At 52.5% G+C, this 18,393-nt stretch overlaps 2 protein-coding genes and 2 non-coding genes across 4 annotated transcripts in view; 1 reads left to right on the top strand and 3 right to left on the bottom strand.

Annotated features, from left to right (window-relative positions):
* LOC127041343 (zinc finger protein 551-like) overlaps positions 1-18,393 on the top strand; it is an 804,136-nt gene that overhangs the window by 640,634 nt on the left and 145,109 nt on the right. The window lies entirely within an intron of this gene.
* Positions 8,130-8,202, bottom strand: TRNAF-GAA (transfer RNA phenylalanine (anticodon GAA)). Its single transcript has one exon. It is a non-coding gene; the product is annotated as a tRNA-Phe (tRNA).
* On the bottom strand, positions 9,128-9,209 carry TRNAS-UGA (transfer RNA serine (anticodon UGA)). The gene has a single exon. It is a non-coding gene; the product is annotated as a tRNA-Ser (tRNA).
* The window catches only part of LOC127041337 (translation initiation factor IF-2-like), a 126,328-nt gene continuing 122,772 nt past the window's right edge, over positions 14,838-18,393 (bottom strand). The window contains exon 2 of the mRNA XM_050935572.1: positions 14,838-14,859. The gene's annotated coding sequence lies outside the window, so the exon portion shown is untranslated. The remainder of the gene's footprint in view (positions 14,860-18,393) is intronic.

Raw genomic sequence — 18,393 nt, 5'->3', positions numbered from 1 at the left:
CTATGGGCCCAGATTCAACACCTCTGCCATCCCCACCTTACACTTTTCAGCTATTACCGTCAGTCCTGCCTCCTTGAGGCAGCCCAGCCCCCTCTTCACCTGGGACGCCTGTTCCTCCCAGGTCTGGCTAAAGACACACGTCATCGTATGTCAGGGCCATGTTCTCCATCCCCATCAGCTTCTCTAGAATCTCCCCAGGCCCAGGGATGGGGTAGGCATTGGACACTGTGATGGCTTTAAGCTTTCGATAGTCCCCACTAAACCAGATCATCCTGTCTCCCTTGGGGATCAGCCACGCGGGTGAGGCCAATGGGCTGTTGAATGGCGGGATCACATCTAAAGCCAGCATGTCCTTGACCTCTCTCTCCAGGTTCTGGGCTGCTCTTCCAGTGACTCTGAACAGGGAACACCTGATGGGGAGACTGGGTCCCACCTCAGGGAAGAGATCCCCCAGTGGGTCTTCCCCCTTCTCCTCCCAATCCTCCCCTTCCAGGTTCAGGGGTCCCCTCACTCTCCTCCCATCCAGCAGCTCAAAAGGGAAAAACCCCTGTGGATTCCTGGGGCATCAACAGCTGCCTCCTGATTCCCCCAAGTTTTACTTCCCATTGGGGAGCCCATTCCCAGTACAGGAATCCCTTCTCCCACAGGACTCTGTCCCTGCAGCCTTCCCCAAGGGGGTTTGCAGCGCTGTGGCCAGCAAGTTCCCTCAGCTTCTCCAAAGAGGTATCCCTCTGCAGATCACCCCAATGGCTGGGGGGGGACTGGGGAGTGGCAGTAGGAGCGGGGGCGGGGTGCTGGCTTCCCTCCCCAGCTCTGCCAGGGGACTGGGGAGCGGCCATTCCTGTGGGGGAGGGGCGCTGGGTTCCCTCCCAGGCTCTGCCAGGGGACTGGGGAGAGCCTGTTCCAGCGGGGGTGGGGCGCTGTATTCCCTTCACAGCTCTGCAAGGGGACTGGGGAGCGGGGGTCCCAGCGGGGGCAGGGCATTGCCTTCCCTCCCCGGCTCTGCGATGGGACGGGGTAGTGGCTGTTTGAGATGGAGAAGGACGCTAGGTTCCCTCCCCAGCTCTGCCAGTGGACTGGTGAGCGGCCGTTCCTGCGGGGGCGGGGCGATACCTTCCCTCCCAGGCTCTGCTAGGGGACTGGGGAGCGGCCACTCCTGCAGGGGCGGGGTGCTGAGTTCACTCCCCAGCTCTGTGAGATTACTGGGGAGCGGCCGTTCCTGTGAGGGCGGGGCTCTGGCTTCCCTCCCCAGCTCTGCCAGGGGATTAGGGAGCGGCCATTCCTGCGGGGGTGAAGCGGTGTTGGCATAACAGGAAAGCATCAGAGGGTTCTATGGCAACCAGAGGGATTGACAGGAGTTGGTGAGGGAGGAGTTAGTGGCTTTGTTCCAGCGGTCAGGCAAACACCGCAACATCAAAGAAACCAGTGGTGTCAAGTCCTGCAGTGTCGCCTGTGGGATTTCCACAAGAGCATCCAGGCTGCAGAGCCAGTCATCCTGTGACTGTACAACCGGATCAAGTGACAGCTGCCCGAGTTCCAGGAGATGAGTCTGCAGCTGGCTGATATGAGCGGGAGCACAGAGTGAAGGGAGGGGCGGCCTTCCCTGACATTTTTGCAGCCTGCAAGGAATGGAGACCAAGCAGGGGGATGTGGGGACTCAGGGCAGGACCCATGGATCCCATAGTGCAGGACCACAGTCACTGGAGGAGGAGAGAGAGTCCTGCAAGAGGAAGCTGCTGGTGGGAAGCAGTAAGTGCAGAGTGCAAACCAGCCAGCTGAGAGACATAGGAGTCTAGAAAATAAAATAGCAGCAAGTTCCATGGTGTAATGAGCAGCACTCAGGACTTTGAATCCTGGAATCTGAGTTCAACTCTCAGTTGGACCTCTAGGCGATATTGTAGTTTGAGGCAAATCCTTGGAGCTCAATGCATATGGTTATCTTCTACCTGGGTAAACTTCAGCAAGATTTTTTTCTCCTTCTCGTGGGTCACTGATGCCCACTGGAGATAGGTCTTTGGTCCAGCTGGCCGCTACAGGGTGGGGTTCTAGAAGGTAACAGTCTGGCTAGAGATTCCTGCGGGTTGACCTGATGGTTGGGTTTCTTGCTGCTTCATCTGATGTCCACAACTTTGGTCCCTGTAGCTGCAGCTCCTCCTCTTGCCCACATGGCATTTAAAGGAAGGTCTGCGAGAGGACTGGAGAGCTCTCATTCCCGCTGGGGCGGGGCGCTGGTTTCCACTTCTAGCTCTGCGAGGGGACTGCAGAGCTGCCGTTGCAGCGGGGGCGGGTCGCACCCTTGCCTCCCCAGCTCTGCAAGGCAAATGAGGAGCAGCCATTACTGCGGTGGCGGGGTGCTGTGTTCTCTCCCGAGCTCTGTGAGGGGACTAGGGAGCGGCCATTCCTACGGGGGTGGGGCGCTCGGTTCCCTCCCCAGCTCCGCCAAGGGACTGGGGAGTGGCCGTTCCTGCGGGGGCGAGGCTCTGGTTTCCTTCCTGAGGTCTGCGAGGGGACTGGGGAGCGACCGACTGTTCCTGCTGCGGCGGGGCACTGGGTTCCCCTCCCAGCTGTGTGAGGGGACTGGGCAGCTGTCGTTCCTCTGGGGGTGGGGCGCTGTGTTCCCTCCCCAGCTCTGCGAAAGGACTGGGGAGCGGCCATTCGTGCGAGGGTTGGGCGCTGGGTTATTCCCACAGCTTTGTGAGGGGACTGGGGAGCGGCCGTTCCTGTGGTGGCAGGGTGCTGCCTTCCCACCCCAGCTCTGCGAGGGGAAGGCGGAGTGGCTGTTCCTGCGGGGGTGGGGCTCTCCCCTCCCTCCCCAGCTCTGCCAGGGGACTAGGGAGTGGCCGTTCCTGTGGGGGCAGGGCGCTGGCTTCCCTCCCCAGCTCTGGGAGGGGCCTGGGGAGTTGCGGTTGCAGCAGGGGCAGGGCATTGGCTTCCCTACAAAGCTCTGGGAAGGGAGCAGGGAGTGGCTGTTCTAGCGGGGGCAGGGTGCTGCCTTCCTTCCCCAGCTCTGGTATGGATCTGGGGAGTGGCCGTTCATGTGGGGGAGGGGCGCTGTTTTCCCTCCCCAGCTCTGGGAGGGGCCTAGGGAGTGGCTGTTCTAGCAGGGGAGGGGCCTGGGGAGTGGCGTTTCGAGAGGGGGCAGGGCGCTGGCTTCCCTCCCCAGCTCTGGGAGAGGAGTGGCGGTTCCAGTGGGGGAGGGGCACTGGCTGTACTCTCCAGCTCTGGGAAGGGCCTGGGGAGTGATGGTTTGAACGGGGGCAGGGCGCTGGCTTCCATCCCCAGCTCTAGCACGGCCCTGGGGAGTGGAGACTCCAGCGGGGGCAGGGTTGTGACGTTATGAGTGTACTATAATATCTCATTGAAAGGTGACAGGGCCAGAAAGAGTTAATTACCTCACCTCACCGACTGACCTGACCCGTGGGTGAACATTACGGACTGGTTAGGAAGATCTGTAAATGAACAGAGCTTTGAAATGCAAGTCTGCATTGTCAGAGGTAGAAGGGCAGATGTTTGCTCAGGGCTTGTGATCTAAGCAAACAAGTCTTGTCTATTGCTGTAGTTTTAATTCAAAGATCAAAAAAGGAATATTAGCATTTATGATGATACCGAGTGAAATAGTATTATTGTCTATATGTCTCTTTGAAGGTTATGGTAACCTGTATCTGAACTGTTTAATGGATAAATTACTCTGCGCTAATTGGCAGGATGTTTGGAAGAAGGAGTTAAGCCTATTGATTTCTCAGGCCAAAAGGCTGTTGGAAATGTATAAGAAGCCTGAGACACGATCCTTCTCATCTCAGATCTGCTCTGGGTTTCAACATGGGGAAACCTTAAAGCATAAGGATTGAGATCCCCAGTCATTGACTGGAGCCACCCTGAATATGGAAATTGGGCTATAACCTGTAGACAATTTCTAAAAGGACTCTTGGCAACTACAAGCTCACCTCTGCTATGTATCTGCACCTCAAGAATTGAAATCAAGTCTGTCTGTATACTGATATTTTAACCAACACTTTCCCTTTATTTTTTTAATACATTTTAGCTTAATTAATAAGAATTGGCTATAGAGTGTATTTTGGGTGAGATCTAAGTTATAGTTGAACCTGGGTATGTGGCTGATACTTTGGGATTGGAAGAACCTTTTCTTTTATATGATGAAGTAAGATTTTCAGGAATCATCATCATATCTGACAGGTGTGTCTGGATGGAGGCCTGGGGCAGGGCACTTTAAGGGAACTGCGTGGTTTAAACTTTTAAGTAACCAGTGAGGTACTATAGAAGCTGTTTTCTGCTGGTTGGTAAATCTAAGTATTGGAATAACCACCAGCGTTTGGGATTTGGCTGCCCTGTTTTGTTTGCAGTTCACCCTGATTGAGTGACCTCAGCTGGCTCCCGTGAGCAGCACCGTCACACGGCCGCTCCCCAGTCCCCTCGCACAGCTGGGGAGGGAACCCAGCACCCTGCCTCCGGTGAAACGGCCACTCCTCAGTCCCCTCGCAGACCTGGGGAGGGAAGGCAGCGCCCTGCCCCCGCAGGAACGGCTGCTCCCCAGTCCCCATGTAGAGCGGGGGAGAGAACCTAGTGCCCCGCACCCACTGGAACGGCAGTTCCCCAGTCCCCTCCGAGAGGTGGAGAGGGAAGGCAGAGCCGTGCCCCTGCAGGAACGGCCACTTCCCAGTCCCCTGGCAGAGCCGGAGAGGGAAGGCAGCACCATGCCCCCGCAGGAACAGCTGCTACCCAGTCCTCTCACAGAGCTGGAGAGGGAAGGCAGAGCTGTGCCCCTGAAGGAGTGGCCGCTACCCAGTACCCAGTGCCCCTGCCCACAGGAACGATCGCTTCCCAGTCCCCTCACAGAGCCTGGGAGGAACCCAGCACCCCTCTCCCTCAGGAACGGCCGCTCCCCAGTCCCCTGGCAGAGCCGGGGAGGGAAGGAAAAGCCTCGCCCCAGCAGGAATGGCCTCAACCCAGTCCCCTCGCAGAACTTTGAAGGGGAGGCAGCGCCCCACCCCCGCAGGAATGGCCGCTTGACAGTCCCCTCGCAGAGCTGGGAGGGAAGGAAGAGCCCCACCCCCATTTGAACGGCCGCTGCCCAGACCCCAAACAGATCTGGGAAGGGAACCCATCGCTCCACCCCCACAGGATCATCCGCTGCCCATTCCCCTCGCAGAGCTGGAGAGGGAAGGCAGAGCCCGGCCACGGAGGAATGGCCACTTCTCAGTCCCCTCACAGAGCTTGAGGGGGAACCCAGTGCCCCTCCCCCTCAGGAACGGCCACTCCCCAGGGCCCTCGCCAAGCTGGGGAGGGAAGTCAGCGCCCCGCCCCTGCTGGAACGGCCGCTCCCCAGTCCCCTGGCAGAACCTGGGAGGGAAGGCAGCACTGCGCCACCCCAGGAATGGCCGCTCCCTAGTCCCTTCACAGAGCTGGGCAGGGGAAGCAGCGCCCCGGCTCCGCAGGAACGACCGCTCGCCAGTCCCCTTGCACAGCCTGGAGGGAAGGAAGAGCCCCACCCCCACTTGAACGGCCGCTCACAGTCCCCTGGGAGAGCTGGGGAGGGAACCCATCGCCCCGCCCCCACAGGATCATCTGCTCCCCAGTCCCCTCACAGAGCTGGGAAAGGAACCCAATGCCCCACCCCCGCAGTAACGACCGCTGCCCAGTCCCCTCGCAGAGCTGGGGAGGGGAGGCAGCGCCCTGCCCCCGCTTGAACATCCGCTCCTGTCAAAGTGAGACTCAGGACTCACAGGGTATGGCTACACTTGAAATTTCAAACGGCAGCGCTGCGGGAGCGCTGCCGCGTCAGCGCTTTGAAGTGTGAGTGTGGTCGGAGCGCCAGCACTGGGAGAGAGCTCTCCCAGCGCTGCACGTAAACCACATCCTCTACGGGTGTAGCTTGCAGCGCTGGCAGCTGCGCTCCCAGCGCTGCGGCATTGATTCCACTGAGGCTTTACAGCGCTGTATCTTGCAGTGCTCAGACGGGTGTTTTTTCATACCCCTGAGCGCGAAAGTTGCAGCGCTGTAAAGTGCCAGTGTAGCCAAGGCCACAGTTTGTCAGACCACACTGTTTTATTAGCACAGCTCTCTGCTAATAACATCCAAATAATGTGAGCACCATGCAAGACACAAGCTATCTTATTTATACAGATAAAAGAGCGGGAATTAGACAAAGGGACAAAGAAGGCAAAACAGTAAAATTCACCTGAGGCACAGCATGCATATCCTACTTCCTTACTAACTCTTATCCATCTAAGGCTAATACTTCACCAATTGCCCTTAAACGGTGCAATTGTTCTATGTTAATGTCTGTATTCCTGACACCTGGATTGCAGCATTCCAACAATTTTGCTTAAAGGTACAGACAGCATTTCTTTAATCCTTTCTATTTTCACAATATAATTCATTCTACTTTCACAATCCCTCCTTTCGGTCAAGCGCATGCCATGACCAACAATTACTGGATTCCACAAATTAACCGTTCCTTATCTCTTTGTTCATCAGCGATATTCAAAATCATCATATTAGCACTCTGGTTTGGGGCAGTCACCTGGGTGACACAATTCTGGATACAACAGGAGATTAACTGAAAGCATACAAAAATCACTAAGATTCCAAAGAGGATAGTTAGGGCTCCCTGAAACAACCAGTTTCCTATGCCAGAGAAATTGAACAGGTTACTTAGCCACTTCCATAAAGAACTCAGCTCTACTTGGGGAAGATATGCGATTTGTTCTAAGTGGCTAGCGTGATCTATTACCTCATTGCTATCATCAGGTACAAACAGACAACATTGTTTTCCAGTGAGAGCACAGGTCCCTCCTTTGGCCGCCAGCACTATGTCTAATGCCTGATGGTTTTGGAGGGCCACCTGTTGGATCGCCCCTGTTTCTTTGGCCAGGGCTCTTAAACTTTCTCCGGTTTTATTTGCCATTATTTTAACTGCTGGTTGTAACCTCAGGAGCCTTTTTGCCTGGTGTATTACTCTCCCAAGCGGGAAAAAGGAACTGCCAATAGCCTCTTTCCAGGTGTCATTACTGTTCCATATTGTGTTAAATGGACAAGGCCCTCCAGTGAGGTCTGGGGAATTGAGTGGGATAGCCAGGACAGGAACACCAGTTTGAGAGTGGGCTGGGATGTTGCTGCAGACCCAGCATTTAGAAATAATAAGGGTCTGAGCTATCCAAACTTGCTGCTGGATAAAAGAATTGTCATTGTGGACTCCCCAGACCTTAAGACACCAGCAGTTGACGAACAGGCACCACCAGAGGCGTATGTTGGAGGCAGGGCCCTTCTGGTTCTGACAACCTCAACTGAGGAAACTGCAGTCACAGTTTTATGTCCACCAGGCAGCAGGCGCTAGGCTCACTACTGCTTCTTCTTGGGCCTTGTTTTAGGTTGTCATCTGCTTCTGGCAACCCTTATGAGAAAGTAGATTGTAAGGTATTGCAGGCTGTTCCTCTATGTCTTCTTCTGGAGTCACAATTGACTCTGCGTGGTCCTGAAGTGATGATTGGTTCACTGGGGGTGGTGCATTTTTACACGGCGAAGCATGTATCCATTCTGAGATGCCAGACAGTTTAACAGCCGTCGGGGTAATGAGCAGTGCCTGGTGATTCTTTGATGTTCTTTAAGTCTCTTTACTATTTCTTCCTTGACTCTGGCTATAACAATGGCCTTCACACCTTTATCTTCTCCTGATGCATACATTCCTCATTCACACAAATAAATTGAGAATACAAACAGTAGTATTTTATAATGAATACAATATGAGCTACAATATGAGCAGTAATAATACTACAATAGTAATAGATATTATACTATTGTGTGGGATCACTTTTAAAGATGCCCCTTCCCTGGTACTGCTCTTGCTCAGCTGCACAGAGGAGTATTCATCCCCAAACCCTGCTTAGCAGCCCTCTGGCACCATTCCTGAGGGCTGCCCTGCCTCACTTTCTTCCCACCACGTTGGGAAAGACAACTCTCATCATTAAAGGTCAGATGGGCCAACTAGGGGCAGTAAGCCCCTTTTGTGTTTTCCTACTGCAGGTCCCAAGGTCAGGAACTCACCTTGGGTGCAGGCACTGCTGTGCTCCCAGAGGGCAAGCCATCTCTGCACAAAGCATAATGACAGGGCTTGCCAAAGCCCGGGATTGAACCAGGGACCTTTAGATCTTCAGTCTAACTCTCTCCCAACTGAGCTACTTTGGCACTTGCATGACAGTATTTTGGCCTGTTGCTTCTCTGTCTGGGATGTTTTTGTCAGCAGTGGCACACAAAAAGGACAGGAAAAGAATGGCTGCTTCACACCCCCACTGGAGGAACCCGGCGCCCTTAGCTGTGGTGAGTAAGAAGTGTCTGTTGGCTGACAGGGCCTGTCCCCCAGGAGCTGGAACAGTAGCTGCCACCTCACCCTTGGCTCCAGGCTGTGAGAAATGCTCATTTCCTGGCTGCATGGGCAGATGTTGCTCCGTGCTCTGGAGAGCATCTGTATTGGTCTGTCAACCCCCCGTCTTCAATGAGACAGTCTGGTAAGGTCCCAAGTGTCCCCTCTGGTCTGGCAGCTGAGATACTGTGCAGACATCAACCCCCCTGCCAGCCCCAGAGCCAGCAGCAGTGCCACCCCCCCCACCCCAGCACCACAGGGGCACTCAATGCACTTCCTGTGGGGAAATGGCTCCTTAGTGTCCAGCTGCTAGAGTGAGAGTCAGGAGAGAGCAGTGTCTGGCTCACCTTAGGGGAGAGAAGAGACCTGATGAGTACGGTTCTCCCTCAGTCTCCCTGCAATGATGGTCAGTTGTATTGTCACTGTAATAGTCAGTGCTTCCCTTCAGGGCTGGCCCTAGAGGGGTCTGAGACAAATCCCATGGAGTCACTGACTTGGCTCCTTTCACACACTAGAGAGAGGAGCAGAACCAGGGTTATGGCTGATCTATGGGGCACTAGGTGAGTGGCAGAGGCTACAGGCGCTGAGAGTTTGCCTGACCCCTCAGGGACACAGTGTGAGGTGGTGTCCCAGGCATCTCTATGAAAGGAGCAGAAGAGGATTTACTTGGGGTGGGGAGAGACTTGAGAGTGTCTCAGGGGGTTGTACAGAAGTATTGCCCGGATAAGATACTGGCTAGAACACAGGCCTCGCTGTGAGCAAGATTTGAACCTGCACAGGAGAACCCTTTTGGATTTCAACTCCAACACTTTAACCACTCAGCCATCACAGCTGAAGCATAAAGGTGCCCCAATGCCAGAGAAACTGGTAAAGGATCACAATCCCCAGGAGTGAAGTCATCTGAACTACAGAATTCCCACCGCAAACCTGGCTCCCAAAGCACAGCGGGGTATTTGGGTTTGTTCTCTTTGCTTAGCAATGTGCGGTCGCACAGAGAGCGCGTTTAAAAGTCTCCCCTCCCACAGAGCGGGAATAGGAAATTATTCTCAACTTGAAGCCTGATGTGAATGAGGATGTCTGGACCACAGGGCCAGGGACTGACCTTTGCTATAGAAACCAGTGACACACGGAACCAGGCTAAGGAAAATGTTTCCTGGAGTCAATAACTGGAATAGCAGCAGTATTGTGCAGAGAAATGTCTCACAAGAGGAGTCAGTGCGTTGGTGGTTTGGTAGCAGAAGTCACAGCCACAGCAGGGGAGGTCTAGCTTTGGTTTCTGGCCAACAGAGGAAGGAGTTTTATTATCTCCAAATTTCAGTAGAAAAATTCAGACCCAAACTGTGTGTGGTGGGAGTTTCTCTGGTTTCATTTGTTTTTCTCATTTGAAATGTCCTTGATCATTTTTCTGGGAAAACTAATTGGACAAATCCAAGGAAGAGTTAGAACAATTACAAATCTCCATGGGAGTAAGGGGGGTCTCTCAGCACCAGGGGAGGGGTGGAGATTTTCGTGGAGGGGAGTTGAGGAGATAAATGAGAGGCTTTTACTCCAGCAAAGGGAGCGGCTTGGGAGTTTCATTTTTACCAAGTGAATCCCCCCACACACACACACTGCTTCCCTGCTGCTGCTACCCCAGCTCAAATCTCACTAACACCCCCAGCATGTGATCTACAGCTTCCTCCTGACAAAGCCCTTATCTATCAGAGACAAAATCCCCTCATCTTCCCCTTCTCCCAGCTCAGCCCTCTGCCCCCAGAGCCCAGGACAACCCCGACCTAGCCATGCCGGGGGGTCGGGCTTAATCTTCAAGGCTGAGCAAAAAACCTTCAGCCGGGGACGTTTCGCTCCCTTCCCACCTCGGCCCAAGCAGCAAGGGAGAAACGGACGAGACACGCCGACTGGAAGACACCTCTCTCCCACTTCTCTATAGCCTTCTGTGATGTTATTAATATGAACTGGGACCGTAGGGATCATTGTTGCCACCACTGTTATATATGTGCAGCAAATATTGTGCAAAGGTTGTCGTGTGAGGTGTCTATGACAAGGTTATGATTTGCTGGTTATAATTATGCTGGCTGTATGTGTGTACCATTTTTGTATTTGAAGTTATGAATATGGGCTATGTACTTTGTATCTCAAATGTATTTGATTCCAAGTAGCCTCAGTGTCATCAGCCCCCAACTCCTTCAGGAGTCCATAGCAAAGAGACCCCTCCACCCACAATCCTGGACTCCCTGGGAGGTGCCTCCCACACACCCCCCCCAACCCAATGGCGCATCAAGGATTAAAGTGGCAGCATCTAGTGTCAGTGGGGTTCAGTGGCTCAGGCCAGACACCTGAGCTGGGGACCCACCCCCATAGCACTGCTCGAGGGCCTGGGCCCGGAATGGTCACAGCCCCTTCCTTACCCCTCCGAGCCCAGCCAGGCTCCTCACCTGGAATAAAGTAGAAGCGTCCGTCGGCCTCGCTGCTGTCCAAGTTCCAGGCACTGCTGTTGTCCCACAGGAAGCGGGCCGAGCTGCTGGGGCTGGGAGAGGGATCCTCCACCTCCTGCCCTGGGAAGGCTGGAAGGTCCCCACTGACTGGGCAGGGCGATGCCTCCTGCTGGAAATCGGGGCTGGGCTCCTGGGGCCGCTGCTGCCCACACAACAAGCCCCAAAACCACCCTGCCGGGTTCCGCTCCTGGGCTGGGTCCTGCCTGCCCAGCTGCATCCTGGCCCAGCTCCATTTTGGTCTTGATGGTGCCTCTCCCACCTCGGTGCCTGCGCCAGGAGCAGGTTTCCTCTTCCAGAAGGCTGGGCACTTCCACCTCCTGGCCCGGCCGAGAGCTCCTTCCCCGCCATTGGGGACGGTCGGGCCTCTCCGCTTCTGGGGAAGATGGCAGCTGCTTCCCACAGGCTCTGGGGCCACCTGCAGAGCCTTCTTCCTGAACATCCTCAGGAGCCTGGCCATCCTGGAACCGAGCGGTGAGCAGACGTGAGTCTGGGGTCAAGGCAGCCTCTCACTAACCAGCCTGTTTGGTCTCTCCCAATCCCTGCCCCAGACAGAGCAGCTCCTCTCCCCCAACGGGGTGCAGGGAGTGCAAGCTACACACACTGGCAGGAGTTCATTGCATGATCTGCTCCCCCTCAACCTTCCCCCTCGTCATCCCTGGGGCTGCAAGAACCGGGTAGTCTCGTCCTTTTCGAGCACTGGGGTCAGTCACAAAGACCATTGGTCACTTTGGACAAGCAGCTGCCTCCTGCCAGCCCAGGACACACTCACACTTCCTCCCCCCTACTCCCTGCCCAGGCTAGAGAAGGAACAGAACCCAGGAGTCCAGACTTCTCCTGGGAAACCATTCCCCACTTCAAAGTCCCTAGACATAGCAAGGCCAGGGCCCCTTCGTTTCCCATTGATTTCCATGCTCAGCAGCTCACCGGGTCTGGCCCAGCTCAGAGACTCTCAGCCTGAGGAACAGTCTCCCACAAGGGAATGGATGGGAGCCCCATTGCTGGGACCTTGCCAAACATTTGGAGATGGCTCTGGAGAAGCCCCTCCCCAGTCTGAGAGTGAGGGGCTCCTGGGGGCTGTTCGCAAATCCAATCTCCTTTGGGAGAGATTCTCTCCCCTCTTTCTGCCTCTCCCCAGACAGACAGGGGATGCCACTGAGGAACCCTAATGCCACTCACTTACTCTGGTGATGGAGCGATGAATGGAGGATGTTCAGTGTCATCCTTCGCCCTTCTCCTCACTTTTCAAGCCCAAGACAGGCTGGAGAGCAGGGTGGTGACCTGAGGAGTTACCCTGCCCACCCAGCAGACAGAGTGATGACACTGGGCAATCGGTTGGCTGTGAAAACAAGAGTCTGTCTTATTGCCAGGGAAAGGAGAAACTTGGCCAGCAGCAGGGGGTGCAGAACATCACCCTAGTGCAGGGGTGACAGTGCCTCTGGGATCCTGAAATCCCAGAACTTTGCACCCCTTCCTGGAGCCTCCCAACCCCCCTGGGCTGTTGGGACTGCGACCCCAACCCTACTGATGAGAAACAAGCCTGGGGAGAGGAAGCTACTGACTCAGGGTCACACCAAGTGTCAGAAGTATGGATAGGACCCAGCAGTCCTTCTTTCCAGGCCCCTTTGCTAACCACTGCTGCACATTCCCTCCCACAGCTGGAAATTACAAGCAGGCCCTCATGGCCATTCCCCCTGCCTATGTAAGGGAGTGTGCTTCGCTGGAGACACTGGACTGGGGGACTGGGAGTCAAGACTCCTGAGTTCCATTGATGGGATTTCATACTTTCCCGCTATTGAAAAGTGCTGGGAGAATCTCCCAGACAAAACTGTTCTGACACTGCTAAGCAGCATCTGACCATTTAAGGTTGGAGCGCACTGCTCAGGAGGAGGAGGAGTGTTTGGCTCTGGGGTTTCACTTCATCTCAGTCTAGAGAGAGGGGCCCAGCCATGGAGTTTGGCTCAAGAAGACCAATTCTCTAGTTTGTTAAGGGCATTTTGAATTCCAATCCTGTGATCCAAAGTGCTTGGTGTCATTTGCAAATTTTAGAAGCATGCTCTCCACTCCATTTTCCAAATCAGTAATGAAAATATTGAATAGTACCGGAACCCAGACTGATCCCTGCCGGACCCACTAGGTACACCCTCTCCATTGGACAGCCAGACATGGAGAAGGGCTCTTGGAGTCTGAGCTTTCAACCAGCTCTACACCCACATCACACTGATTGCATCTAGACCACATTTCCCTTGTTTGCTTGTGAGAATGTCCTACGGGATTGTGTCAAAAGCCTTTGTAACACCAAGATAGATCCCATCTATTGTTTACCCACCTACACTAGGCCCAGAACCCTGCCGAAGAAGGAAAGAGGATTGGTTTGGAACGATTTGTTCTTGACAAATCCATGCTCACTAGTCCTAAGAACCAAATTATCCTGTAGGTGCTGCTGACAAACTGATAGTTTAAGAATGTACTCCAGTATCTCTCCAGCTACGGAAGTGAGGCGAGCTAGTAAGTCTCAGAGTTCTTTTTGTTCCTTTTAAAGATAGGTCCTGTCTTGTTGAAGGGTGGGAAGATGTTCTTCTTCAGGGATCTCAGATGAGAACTGGGGCACAACACCTGGTTTGTTAAGGCCACAAAAACAGAGGCAGGAACCTCTTCTCTCCTCCTGGCAAGGAACCCCAGGTACCTAAGAGATAGGGACACACATCCATGAATGGGCTTTAGAAAAGGCAGTGGTTAAAAAGTTTTGCCCCAACCATTTCTTGTTTCCACAGACTAGACATTTTAGCAAACTTTAGAATTCCTTGGTGCTAAACACCGTGAAACTCCCCTTTCTCCTTCACAGAGGGTTTTAACACCCCTTATCTCACCCAGGCTAATGACTGCCCAGAGTTCGAGAACTGTCTCTGTTCCCATTGGACAGATGGGGAGGATCCTGAGGTCCAGAGAAGGGAAGTGACCTACCCAAGGGCCGACATAGCAAGGTGGTGGCAGAGCCAGAAAGAGAAGCCTCAGGTCCTGACTCCTGTTCTAACAACCAGCAAACCCCCTGTCCCCAGAGGCAGGGACAGAGCTCAGGAATTGAGATAGTGGAGAAATTTAATTGAAACCATTTATATCAGAAAATTCCATTCAGACTAAACAACTTTCTTTCTTGAAATCAAAATAAATGGGATGAAAGTTCTTTGCAAAAATATTTTGTTGCAAAACAAAAGCATCTCCTGTTTGTCAGAGTGTGTTAAACTGCCTCGTTGCACACAAAGAGGAGACACTTAGATTACAAACATGAGTTAAGATGTTTCACTCTGAGCTAAGTAGTTGCTGCTCTTAACAATTTCAAAATGAAAAAATACAAATAAAAGAGACTATTTCAGCTATTCTATTATGTCATAATCTGCTCTGAGTAAACATGATAGGACACCTCATATTATGCACTACTCCTAGTGACACTCTCCAATGGATCCCCATCCTCCACCCACCGTGAGGTAGGTAGGAGCGGATCATTACTATCCCTACTTGAAAGAGGGAGAAGCTAAGGCTGAGAAAGGAGAATTGACTTGTCTTAGGTCACACAGCCAGCCAGTGGCAGAATTGGGAATAGGACCCCAAGAGCCCTGATTTTCAAAGTAACCATCAGATCTTGAATTGCAAACATTGACTGACTTGAGTAAAGTGCTCTCAAATGAGCTGCAGACCAACACTGCACAGTAATTATTCAGCAAGTATTTTAGGAGAACTGCAATGTTAGAGAGAATCGTGAACTGCTCAGAGACTATTAATGCACTGAAGCAGCAGAATTCATCAAATATATAACTGGTTCTGACTTATTTCCTTGGTCTTCAAAGAGAGCAACAAGGACCTGAGTCTCCTCCCTGTCAATAACCCCCTGCTCAGCCAATCAGGGTAGAGACTGAGAACAGGAGGCCGAGGGTTTTCACCAGTGAGCCCAAAGGATGGCCCAAGTCACCGGTGGGGATCACTGCCCGAGCACTATTTCAGCTCCACATTTCTGGGTGGACCTCCCACAGTATGTGCTCCCGAGCACTCCCCCACAACACGCACACACACACACACACATGCACCCCGCTCCTGGTGTTGGGAGGGGAACAGCTGAAAGGACAAAAGAAGAAAGAGACAAAGAGAAAGGAGGGAGGGAGGGATGGAGGAAAAGGTGAAATGAAAAGGACAAACCCTAATGTCCCAGTGATTCTAAAGGACAAAATCCCAGGTGCAGAATAAAATTCTGCGTCCTTAAACTTGTATTTTCCATGCCTAGATTTCAACTGTCAACAGAGAGATCAGACTGAACAGGTTTTAAACCTTGAGGAGGCTCTTACCTTCTAAACAGGGACATCTGTTTTCTAGTAAAATCACAAAAAAAGAAGGAGAAAACTCAAAAGAGGTTCCTCCGGGCGCTCACGTCCGTGAACATGAATACTCTCTCAGTCCTCAAAGAGAGACCTGGAGAAGGAGACTTGCTGATGCAAAGCCCCAGGGGTCTCTGAGGTTTCCCCGGCCCTTCGCCCCTGTCCTGCCTGGCTGATGTTGCATCTTTCTGTGAGGTCACCACCTCCCCACCACCTTTGACCAATAGTGTGAGGTCCTGCAAAAGGCCTTTGTGATGTCACTGCCATACCCCTCCCTTGCTGTGATAATGTCCTGCCCCTGCCCAGGCACTTTGGAGGTTTGAGCTACTCCCTGTGGATCACCCTACTCAAGGAGCGTTTGTTCTAGGAAGCTAGCCAGCTAGACAGTAATACATCAGACGCTGCTCCCAGCGCTATACTCAGTTTTTCAGAAATTAGTCAACTTTATGGCCAGAAGAGACCATTAGAGCATCTAACCTGACCCCCTGCATATCGCAGGCCTCCTGTATGACACAATAGCTACTTTGGGGGCAAACACATTCCACAAAGGCATCTAGTTTTCATTAAAAGACATCAGGAGACGGCAAATCCACCACTTTCCTTGGTAGCTTGTTCCTATGGTGAATCATCCTTGCTGTTGAATATTTGTGTCTTATTTGTAATATGAATTTGTCTCTTTTCACCTTCCAGCCATTGGGTCTTGTTATGACTTTCTCTGCTAGACTAAAGAGCCCTTTCATACCCAATCTTTTCTCTCCATTAAGGCCCTTCAACACTTCAATGAAGTCACCTTTCAATCTTCTTTTGATAAGCTAAACAGGTTGAGCTCGTTCAATAGCTCACTAGAAGGCATTTTTCTCCAGCCCTCAGAACATTTGTTGGCTCTTTGCACATCAGAATCCTGAACCCCAACTGGATGTGGTTCTTGTTCTTCTGCACAACATAGCTCCTAGAGAAGAGGGATCTGCAAATGTACATTCATATGATACCTTTGTTTAATTGATGAAAACATAAACTAGACACTAAGAGGATTGGAACTGATTTCAGCTGATGGACAGCTTCGCTAGGTTTTTATGCATTTGGACAGTGAAATGTTGAATGTTTACATTCATATCAAGCCCCCCTGTATAGTGGAGCTCCTGAACATAATGGAGAATGGAAATGAAAATGTTTTCCTTTTTTAAAAAAAAAGAAAGAAAGTTATAGAAGAACACTGGGGTTTGACGTGAAGACCACATGAGCTGCAAAAAACACTCTACCACTGAGCTATACCCCCATGACAATAGGTGCATGGAATTGTGATCTCCAGGACTTTCAAGGACAAACCCTGCTTCATCGACGTCCTTTACCATTCCCAGACCACAGATGGTTTTAAAAATGGGGTTTTATTAAACTTCTTAAATGTGGTAAACACCACAACTTGCACACCCACCGATATAGCTTCTCCTACTGACATAGCTGCCACCTCTTGGGGACGTGAATCAACTACACCCACAGGAAAACTCCCTCCCCTCAGCATAGAGCAGTGATTCTCAAACTATGTCAGGACCCCAAAGTGGGATGTGACCCTGTTTTAATGGGGTTGCCAGGGCTGGCATTAGACTTGTTGGTGCCTGAGGCTGAAGCCAAAAGTCTGAGTCGCACTCCCCAGGGCTGAATCCCTAAAGCTCTGGTTTTCGCCCTCCCCCAACTGGGGCAGGGCTCAGGCTTTGTCTGATCTGCCTCTGCTCAGTGTGGAGGGGCTTGGTCCCTCTTTCCAGAGCCATGTAGTAAGGTGTTTTTCAGCAGAAGGGGGTTTTAGTGAAAAGAAGTTTGAGAAACCCTGGCAAAGAGCCTCTGAATATGTCTAGACTTGGCTCCCTGTGGCACCATGGGTAATCAGACACTGAAAATACAGCCATGCAGACACCACACACCAACCTTGCCTAGCAGGCAAGAATCAAACCTCCACAGAGAGATGCCTGTTGTTTTTTAACCCAGCTCCCTAAGCACTCAGCCACAACCACTTAACAAAGGGGCTTTTCTACACTGTGGTTCTGGTCTCACTGAAGGGTCATTTCCAATTGTTTGCTCAGACCAGCGTTAGGGAAAATGGTGCCCTGGGCAAAACTTGTACTTTGGCACTTCCCCATTGCCCCTGAATGATCCCCACTCCCCCTTTACTGCTAGCTCCTGCACTCCCAACCCTTGCACCTCCTTCACCCCTAATCTTGCCCCCTCCTGTGCCCCCTTTGTCCTTAACTCCCTGTGCCACCAGCCATTGCCCCTCTTCTACAGCCCATTCACATGGTTCCAGTGCTGGGGGTCCTGCACTTGTTCTCCCTTTCCCTGGGCTTTGGCATCACTAGCCCTGCTTAGCAAGTAGGGTTCAGTGGTTCCCAAAATGTGGGGCATAACTCCTAGGGGGACACAGAGGAACATTCTTGGGGGCACCTCAGGGCCTGAGCCAGCCCCCATGGAGGAAGCACCATTCAGCCTCACTCTGTCCCAGCTCTTCCCCAACCGCATCCTTATCCTGGGGCTTTCGCTTCCAGCTTGGCCTTGACCCCCTTACCCGTCTGCATCTCTCTCTCCAGCAAGCAACAGCCCCACTCCCAGCCTCGGTTCTTAACCACGGCTTCCAAGGGTCCACAGCCATGGAAAAGAGGGCACAGTGTGAAATGTTTGGGGACCACTGGTTTAGGGTGATGTCCTCAATCACTTCTACAAAGTCCAATAAAAGCTATTCCTCATCCACCCACCCCTCCATCAGGACGGACTAGGTATGTTCTGCTGCCCTTCACTCATACAGGAAGGATAATAACATTTCATTCCATTCAATCCTAAAGTGATTTGTAACCCACCACCAGCCAAAACTGGTCATTTTGGGAAAGCAGCCCCATGATGCTGCATACCTAGGCAGAGTAGGTGTATCTGTGCAAACACGGTCTGTTCCTGAAGTCTTTCCCCCAGCTCCTCACTAGATGTGAGGGGGGGAGCTCATTCAGCCCCCGCTTCCGCTTAGTATTTAAAAACTCCTTATTGTCCCTATCTTTCCTAGCCTTAGATTTCTCCTCCTGTCTCTTTCTTGACAGCTCAGATGAGGTGGCCGAATGGTTAAGGTGGTGGACTGCTAATCCATTGTGCTCTGCATGCATGGGTTTGAATCCTATCCTTA

This window comes from Gopherus flavomarginatus (genome assembly GCF_025201925.1).
Source record: "Gopherus flavomarginatus isolate rGopFla2 chromosome 13 unlocalized genomic scaffold, rGopFla2.mat.asm SUPER_13_unloc_2, whole genome shotgun sequence".
NCBI lineage: Eukaryota > Metazoa > Chordata > Testudines > Testudinidae > Gopherus > Gopherus flavomarginatus.
The sequence above is the reverse complement of the archived record's forward strand: the minus strand, read 5'-3'. Positions and strand labels throughout refer to the sequence as shown.